This window comes from Ammospiza caudacuta, chromosome 18 (genome assembly GCF_027887145.1).
Source record: "Ammospiza caudacuta isolate bAmmCau1 chromosome 18, bAmmCau1.pri, whole genome shotgun sequence".
In the NCBI taxonomy this organism is placed as follows: Eukaryota; Metazoa; Chordata; class Aves; order Passeriformes; family Passerellidae; genus Ammospiza; species Ammospiza caudacuta.
The window spans coordinates 916,857-926,297 of record NC_080610.1 but is presented as its reverse complement, the minus strand read 5'-3'; the positions used below and the strand labels follow the sequence as shown (position 1 = coordinate 926,297).

Below are 9,441 nucleotides of genomic sequence, written 5' to 3'. Positions count from 1 at the left end.
CAGGAAGTGACTGGAATCATGCTGGAGGTGACTGGGAGTGTCTATGAGCAAATGGAATCATACTGGAAGCTACTGGGAGCAACTGGGAGTGAGTGGAAACACATTAGGGACAACTGGGATGTACTGGGAGAGACCAGGAGTGACAGGAATCACAAAAGAACCATAAAGGAAGTTACTGGAATAATACTGGGAGTATCTGGGAGTGACTGGAATCCTACTGGGAGTGACTGGAAATCATACTGGGTGACTTGGAGTGACTGGGACCATACTGGTGGCAAATGGCACTGTACTGAGAGTCACTGGGTTCATACTGGAATCATACTGGGAAGGACTGGAACCATACTGGGAGTGCCTGAAACTATAGTAGGGGTGAATGGAAACACCTGGGATCATACTGGGATCATGCTGGGAGTGACTGGGAGCCACAGGGCCCATGCTGGGAGTGACCTGGGGGAAACTGGCCCAGCTGGGGCTCAGGGTTGTTCTCCCCTGGGGCTGCCCTGGCTCCTGCTGCCACCTTGGGCCCCACAGAACCAAGGGACAGGGGACAGGGACAGGGCACAGCTGAGGGACAGGGGACATGAGCAGGGATGTGGAGAGGTAGAAGGGAGTTCCAGGGGGTCCTTGAGCCCAGGAAAGGGGAGTCCAGGATTTCCCAAAAAGGGGGGACCAGGGTGGGGATACCCGGGATGTTTGAGAACGAGGAGTTCAGGGGGTCTCTGATTTTGCACAAAGCTGGGGCTGGGGGTTGTGAAAGGCAGGATTGGGGGACCAAGGCATTCCAGGGCATCTCAGGGTCAAGCCCACAGCAAGTCTGGAGTCTGGGAGCCATGGGATGGCCAGGAGAAGGGAAGCAGGGAGCCCTGATGTCCAGAAATGGGGGATTCAGGGGGAGCCTTGTGCAGGATAAGGGGAACAGGGGGGTCCCCGTGCCGGCAGCTGCGGTTCAGGGTCCCCGTGCCGGGCCTCCCACTTCCCCCTGGCCCCCAAGGAGCGCCCCCAGCCCCAGCGCTGGAGCCATCGCGCTGCTCCTCCTCACTGCCAGTGTGATCCCAGGATGATCCCAGTAGAACTCAGTCACCCAGAATGATCCCAGTACAGCCCAGTCACTCCCACTCCTGGCATCCCCCCAGCCCTCTCTGCGTTCCGACCTGTCCCGGCTCCATCCCTGCCCCTCCCGCGGGCTGCGGGGGCTCCGGGTGTGGGGGAGGAGCAGGAGGAGGGAGGGAGGAAGAGGCGGAGCGGGGGAGGAGAGGGGGAACCACGCGGCTCCGGCGCTGCCTGAACTTGCAGCAGCCTCTTGTCCCCTCCTGTCAGGTAGTTGTGCAAAGCCAGAAGGTTCCCCCTGAGCCTCCTTTTCTCCAGGCTGAGCCCCTTCCCAGCTCCCTCAGCCCCTCCTGCTGTTCCGGCCAGGGTAGAATACTAGTGCGGCAAAGAGCAATGTATACACCTGACATCGGTGCCTTTATCCCCACATTTTAACCTTTCATTACTTACAGAAAGACTCTTGGGAAGCCCCAAACTGCAGTCAGTCGCTGCAGTGCCAATCTCCTTTGCAAATCCCTGTGGCCCGGCCCGGTCCCGCCCGGCCCCGCACTCGGTGCCGCGGTTGCCCGGTAAACGCGCCCGGGCCCTCAGCGCCTGTGACAGCGGCGCGGCCTCAGCCGTGTGAGAGCGCGGCCCTGGCTGGGTGTGCGCAGCCTGGGCTCCTGCAGGCGGCTGCACCGGGCCATTCGCCAGGGGAATTGTTCACGGAGCATTGCTCTGCACAGAGAATTCCTAAAGGTGCAGAGCATTGGCCTCTGCGAAAAGTTCCTCAGCGTGCAGAGCATCGGTCTCTGCTAGGGAGTCCTGAATTTCATTTGAAGGTAAAGACTGACTAAAGTTGAACTTTTTGGTTTTGTTTCATGTGTGCTCTGAAAGAGAATGCCAAAGGGAAATACAGGATGTGATCATGCCGGTCTTCTGGCACAGTAGTTCAGTGACATGTACACCTGAAAGGATGAACAGTAAATGCTCTACTGATTGTGCTTTTTTTCACTGAAGAAATGCAACATCTTCTAAATATACTAGTCTATGCATTTTTTTCCTATAGTAATTGTTTAAACTGCTTAAAGGTGAATAAGTCCTGTTCAAGTTTCAGTGGGTTTTTATCATCTGGTGATTAAAATTATTAGGGGGATGCCTCTGTATTGAGGTGCAAATATGCCAAAGTCAATAGTCTGGATTTTATAGAACAGTAAATGTGAGGAAGAAAGAGAGAGAAAGAAAAGAAAAAGTGAGAGGGGGATGAGGGTTGGGAAGGGGTGGAGAAAGAGAGTGACAGAGACAGATTTAGTAGAAAATATCACCATTCCATGGATGCCATCAGCATACCATTAAATCCTCTTCTGGTCTTCTCTGTGGTGAGGTCTGGCAAAATGTAAAACTCCAATGGATTAATGCAGATTTGGGCAAGGTGGGACTGCCCAGGTACCTCCCTGGGGTGGGGCAAGTTGGAGTCTGTCTCTTGCTACTGTCAAATAATACAAAATCTTTAGCACCCGTATATCCTTCGAGTCTGCCATGAGTTGGGTTCTGGATTTTCAGATTTGTTCTGTTAGTTTGCATGCCCTGCAGTTGTCTGGTGCAAGGCTTCAGGAATGGGTCTGGAGGCACTGTGGAGGTCTTTGCTGGGAGATTTGTGTGCAAACCTGGCCTCAGCAGAAGAGTCTGTGGGTATGACTTCCCCAGCCTGAACCCAAACAGGGCTGATTTTCAGGACAGCTGCTGGGTTTGGCTTTGTTGTAGATAGGTTTTACTCCTCAGCTTTGTTTACTTCTCCCCAGACCTGAGCTAATGGGACAGTAGTGTCACCTTGATCTTGTCTCAAGTTCCCTTAGGCAGCTTAACTCACAGTGCCAAGTTCCAGTCAGGAGGCATTTTCAGGGAAGGGTGGGCTTGAGTGGTTGCAGCTTCTTTATACAGTTTTGTCACAATGGGCAGCAAGTCCTTTATAATGACATTTAAGCCATTAGCCATAACATTCCAGTCTCTCATTAGTCTCTCAGCTGTGAGGACCAGCTGAGAGAGCAGGGGTGCTTTAGCCTAAAGAAGAGGAGGCCCACTCTAGCTATTTTTAAGTAATATTTAAGCTACGACTTTGTCTGTTCCAACTCTTATTAATGTTCAGCTTTTGAGCTCCAGGTTTCAGTATGATCCATCTGTGAATTGCACAAAGTAGCCATATAGTTCAAATAAAGTCCAACTAGAGGTCTAACTATACTAGCTATTTACACCAAACAAGCACTTAGCTACTTTCAAGTAATGTAACATTTTTAGCACCAGTATATGCCTTGAATGTACCATGAATTGGGTTCTGGATTTTCAGAGTTCCATTGTTGCTCCTTCCAGTTTTGTTGAGGCATTGTCAGTCATCTGCGACATCCTCCCTTGGAAATGGCGTCTGGATTCCCGGAAAAGACAACAACACCTCGTCTTTTGTCCAGGAAAGGACTGAAGTCTTTTACTGTGAGTACCCACTGGGGCTGTGTTAAGGCTGGCACTGCCCTGGTGTCCCTGCTCTCCCTGCCCCTGTTGTCCAGCAGTGCTGTGAAGCTGCAGAGCCCTTCCCCAGCCCTTTGTGCTGTGCTGCTGTTGCTGGGGCTGTCCTGGTGCAATAGGGAACACTGTGGGATGCTTCAGCTGTGTCTTGCCTGGCTGTGCCAGCGGAGCCAAGTGAAACCAATGTACAGCTGAAGGCCTGGGCATGTGTTCTGTCCCTTTCCCTTTGCCACAGGAATTCCTTCTGTCAGGCTGGGCACTCACCTGTGCTGCTCTGACCATCTTGCCCTTGGGCACCTGGGCATGTGGCGGGGGGAAGTTCATACTCTGCCCAAAGCCTTGAGAGCCATGGCTGGTCCCAGCTGGAAGAGCTTCCAAAGCAGCTGTTCTCTCCCAGCTCCTGTGCGGGCACAGATCCAGCCCTACAGGCAGCACTGGAGCCAGGGCCACAAAGGCCCCTTGCTGTCTGCAGCTCCCTTGGCTGAAGATGCCGCACTGCTGAGGCTCTGTCAAGGAGATGCCTCTGTTTTCTTCTGTGGAGGGCTCTGTCAGCCCAGACAGAGAAAACAATCAACAGGGAGAACTAAAACCTAGAGACATTCCTGTGCACCTCACTCTTGGTTCAACTTTGTTTTCTTTCATCTCTTGGACTCAGCCAGCAGCAATACCTCCTTGCTGTGAGTTCTGAGTGCTGTGCAGGGATGGAGTTCAGGCAGTTCTGAGAGCTCCTCCCCATTCTCTGGAAAGGTCACTGCCTCAATCCAAAGAAACGTAAGAGGAAACAAATGCCCAAAGAGCAGAAATCCCCTACCATGTCCCATCCAGTCACGGAGAAGCCAATGGGACAGAGCCATGTGGCTGGACTATGTGTGTTCCACTCTGTCTTATTATTTGACTGATGCTAAGTATTTCAGCAGGAAACTTCCAGGGCTCCCAGGGCTGTCCTAGTGGCTGTGATCACAAGTTATTCACCAGTGTCACTCGTTCAAGAAAAGCCTTTCTGAAAAAGCACATATCTGAGGCTCTAGCTGGTGTATTTTTGCCTTTCAGCTGCTTCCCTCTAAGTTTCAGAGGGAGAAGTTTCTCAGCAGGAAGAAGGAGGCCAACACTGGGGGGAGTATTCTGCCCAGAATTGGCCCATTTCTAGACAGGAGTGAGACTCGCCCAAAGGTAGCCTTTTCCTGCTCTTTTCCTTTCTGTTTCATATGAAGTTTGAAGAGGGTGTGTGCTTGTGACAGGCTTGCCTGCAGCAAAATACCTCAGTGTCCAGGTCCTGCTGTCATTGCCAAGTGCTGGGAGGGGTGGACTGGGAGTCCTGATCTGCACTAAGCCAACACAAATACCCTCTGCTGAAGCTGCTGGGGTGTGCTGGAGTGCAGCTGCCATTGCTAAAACAATAGGAGGAAGGCTGGGGACACAGAGGCCCAAAATTGCCCTTTGCCCCTCTCCTGCTGGAGGAGCCACCTCTTGCTTTGGTGTGGCCACCATCAAATGCTTGGGGTCACAAGATTCCCTCCAGAGTGGCAGCGTTGGCCTTTGAAGGACAAGGATCTGCAGGAATTACTTCAGATTTAACAGAACAAATTGCATTACTTCTTTGGGCTGGAACAATGTGTTGGACCCTGATGGGGTGTTGGATTTTTCAGGCTGCCAGATGTACAGGGGACTGGCCCTGGGCAGAGGGGAATGGATGTGCTTTGTCTGGATCAGCGCCTACTTAGAGGTGTGTTTAAAGCTGCTTTTCTGGCAGGACTAGCTCAGTATAAAGCACAGTCCAAACGGGTAGGTGACTGAGGTGGGCTGTTGAGCAGGAAATTGGCAGCAAGAGACACAGAACACAATCCAGGTGAAGGATTGTCCTGGAGAGGAGCCTTGGGAACACCTCAGGGAAGGGCACAGCTAAGGGACAGTGTGCTGCAGCCACTCCCTTCAGCAGAATGTGTCTGCTGTGAAGTCACAGAGGAGACCTGCTTGTGTCTCTGCAGTGACAGCAGTGTGGCAGACAAAGCAGGGCAGAGTTTTCTCCAAACAATGTCTCTGCTCCAGAAGCATTTGCTGTTGTTGTGTCATTCCAGATGTGCCTCTACAATGACATTAAATAAGATCGCAGTAATGACAAGAAAGCACCCATTTAAAGCTCATGGAAAAAGGAGATACCAACTCTACTTTTACCCAAGTTGCTGAGAAAATAACTGAAACTTATCCTCATTCAGCATTCACCTCACTTGTCTTTTTATTTTCATCTCATTTGTCTTTTTATTTTTGCTTTTCCCTCTGTTTGAAACGTACTAACTTTTAAGTACAATGAAAAGGAACAAAATCATCAGAGCAAAAGAAAAGTGTTTCTTAGTAACGATTCAGCTGAGCCGGGCATGTCTCCCTCCTGGAGAGCCAAGCACACACACACACACCCTCTGAGAAAATGGCAATCTTTGTATCCCCTTCGTACCCGGCTGGGGCGGTCCTTGTGCCCTTTGCCATTGGATGGGTACTCAGGTGCTTCCATTCTCTACTGAGCACCAACTTTTCTGTCCCCTCTCCTCTCATCCTCCTTCTTTTTGGTCAGGTCTTCAACCCCGTGCCTCTGACTGTGACACTCAACAAACCAACCTGAGCAAATCCAAACCACAAACAACACACAGAACCAAGAAATTCCATTCGTTTGCTTCATAAACTTTTGGCTTCAGCCAAATGTCACCTCATCTCTCACACCTCCTCTGGGCCTGTGCTCTTTTTACTGATGTCTAAGTTCTAGAGCAAAAAAGATATTGCAGTTGTGTGGGCCTCGGTTTCCCTGTCTCAGAGTAAAGGACATTCCAAAATCCTTTCCCATGGAGTCTAATGTAAATTCATGGGTTTTACTTGCTCCATGAGTGCTCAGTCAGTGCCCCAGAGCTCTGTGACCACATGGGCACAGGGCTGTGTTTTAGGAAAGTGCTGCCTGGCACTCTGGAGAAGGAAACCTGGAGAAATCCATGCCAAAAGAGCAGCTTGGCTTGAGCCTGCTCTGTGTGGCCCAGCAGCTGTGGATCAGCTCAGAGCAGAGGTGGGTGAGCCACTGTCTGCCCAGTGTGGGCTGGGCAGACGTGCTCCCTCAGAGTCTGTACTTCACTGGGGATCAGTGGAAGATTCTCCTGCATGAACCTTCCTCACAGCAGCTGAAGCTCTCCCTGCTGTCTCTCCTCTCCAGCTGCCGTCAGCTGCCCCGAAACAGAGCTGGTTTGGGGTTTCCCCACCAGAGCTGGTATTTCAGAACTTCGTCGCTCGGGAGGTCTCTGAAATGGTGCTGTCTCTCATGAATAAGGACAAGGTAAGTGCTGGCACACGAAGCTTTAACACTGTGCTGGAAGAGGAGAGTGCTGTCATTCTCCCAGTGTACAGCAAAGCAAGTTATCTGCTGCAGCACATGCAGAAGAAAATATCTCAGCACCTTGTTCTGCAAGGTGGTGGAAATCTTTCTGTGCTGAGACTTGTCCCCTGATTTTGGGCATGCATTGATGGTGTGTATCCCAAAGGAGTTTCCTTCTCTTGCAAGCTCTGGATTGACAGGAATGTTGAGGGCTGTACAGTTCTTACCTGCTCTCATGCTTTGCCTTGGGTCTACACCACACCCTGTGTCTCCTTGGTTAATCTTGGCTCCTGGTAGGAATCTCTGCTTCTCTCAGCCAGTTTGGCTCCCTTTGTGCAGGTCACAGCCAAAGCTCAGAGGCTGAGCCTTCTGCACTTTATGCTGGAGTCACTTCTCTTAAATGGCATTGGCACTGCAGGAACCGTGTTCTTGAAGACCCCTGCAATCACAGTGATGGAGCAGAAGCAGTGAGAGGCCTTTAGGTGCCACTTGAGGCTCCTGCTCAGCTTCCTCCAGCTCTGCTCATCTTTTCCAAAATCAACACTGTGCTCTGCTTTCCCTTTGGAGAACGACAGCACATCCAAAGCCATGTGCTCCTGGAGGTTTCCACCTTCACTTGAAGAAATTGAGATTGTTTTGCAGTTTCCCAAGAGAGCTGAGAGGGAAGAAGTTGAAAAATGTCAGCAGTTGTGTTCCACTGTAAAGAGGAAAACTTGAGACCATTGGAATTTCAGTCATGGGAGACATTTTCTCAAATGAGGCTTGTGCCAAGAGTGGGCTGGTGGGAGGAGACAGGAGGGAGTCCAAATCATCTGGTTTAGACTTTTGGAGAGCATTTTGGTGCTCAGGGGTTGATGATATCAGTGTGCTAGAAAATGCATGTGTGCTGTGTCTGTGAACCCCAGAGGGCAGAACAGAGGCAGGAATGCCCAGCAGCCCAGCTTGCCTTCACAGGCAGCAGGAATCCCTGGAGAGCCAAGATTGGCTTTTCATACTGGAACCACACTGTCAGTCAGTGCTGGTCCTGTTTTTCCAGGCAGAAAATGCCTTTGAAGCCCATAGTCCGTAAGCACAGCCTGTGTTTCTGTCACTTATGGCAAGCTGATTGCTGTCATGGTTTTATGATTCTTCCTTGCTGCTTTACTGCCCATTTAAATTCTCTTTGCCATCTCCTTGTTACAGGGATGGTCTTGGCTGTGTTCCTTCCTTCTTTTGCTTTTCAGGTTTGCTTTTATTCCCAGTAAGTCCACAGTGTTTGGTCTCCTCTCTTGCTGCTCTGCCTGCCTGACTATATCCCCACAACATCCCTACCCAAACCTGATCTGCTAGAGGGGAATTTCTTCCTTCCCCCAGGATAATGTGCTGGTTTGCTTTTAGGTAGCACATTCCCCCTCTGGAACATGACAACTTCATGGCTGTGTGCAGGCAGAAGCCAGCAGGTTTTCTGGCCTTGCCTCCCCCTAAATGCACTCTCTGTGTCACGGGAAAAATGGTTCTGTCCATGGCTATACAAGAGAAGTCCAGCCAAATGCCATTCCATCATCTAGGATTTTTCTCTACTCTTCTGATATCTTTCACTTGCACGGACTTTCATCACACTTGTCCATTTCCTTCTATTTCATCTCAATCTCTCTTGTCATTCAGATCCAGGAGGATCAGCATTTGTAAGGTTTCCATCATCCAAGAAAAGAGTTCAAATCTCAGGCTCTGCCTGTCCAGGACTCCCATGCTGGCCCTGCTGGGCACCTTCTCGCCACACCCTTGCTGCATGCCCCCCTTCTCCTTCAGCCGCGCTGCCAGCACATGATGTCAAATTTCAAGGTGGCACAAGCACAGGCACAGGCTCTGTCTCTCTCTGTCTCGGGGGCCGGGGGCTGCCTGCTGCCTCTCAGTGCTCCTCCACCCTTCCATCCTGCAGGGGCCTTCACCTCCCCTCTCTGCCCAAGGCCCCGGCCTACCTCACCCGGCCCCATGGCTTCCTCTCCCGCACCCAGCCTGCAGCTGGGCAGGGGAGCTCTGACCTCTTTCACCCACTGGAACCAAAAGAAAGTTTTCTTGGCAGTTCTCTGCTTTGAACCCCCTGTGTTCTCAGAGGCATATTCATGTCCTCAGTGGCCACACCATGTGCCAATATTCAAATCTGAGCACCTATTGGCCTAACCACAGCATCCCAAAAAACTCACCTCCTTTTCAAACCAGGACACCAGGATATACAACCCCAGCTCCCTCAGTTGCTCCTCACAGGACTTGTGTTCCAGACCCCTCACCAGCCTTGTTGCCCTTCTCTGGACACAATCGAGCCCCTCCATGGCCTTCCTAAACTGGCGGCCCAGAACTGGACACAGCACTCTAGGTGCTGCTGAACCAGTGCTGAGCACAGGGGAAGAATCCCTGCTCTGCTCCTGCTGGCCACACCATTCCTGATCTGTAGAAGTCCCAGAGCTTGGACGAGGGAAATGGTAAGGAGGGGTTAGGGGTAAAGTGGGATTCATTGTCAGCCATGAAGGGTTTTGATTTTCATATCTATTGAGACTGCATTAGGAGGTTCT

General features: G+C 51.2%; 1 long non-coding RNA gene across 1 annotated transcript; it reads left to right on the top strand.

Annotated features, from left to right (window-relative positions):
- Positions 1-1,740: 1,740 nt before the first annotated feature.
- On the top strand, positions 1,741-4,710 carry LOC131565900 (uncharacterized). The gene is made up of 3 exons (XR_009275495.1): positions 1,741-1,868; positions 3,394-3,510; positions 4,594-4,710. It is a non-coding gene; the product is annotated as an uncharacterized LOC131565900 (long non-coding RNA).
- The last annotated feature ends 4,731 nt before the right edge of the window (positions 4,711-9,441 follow it).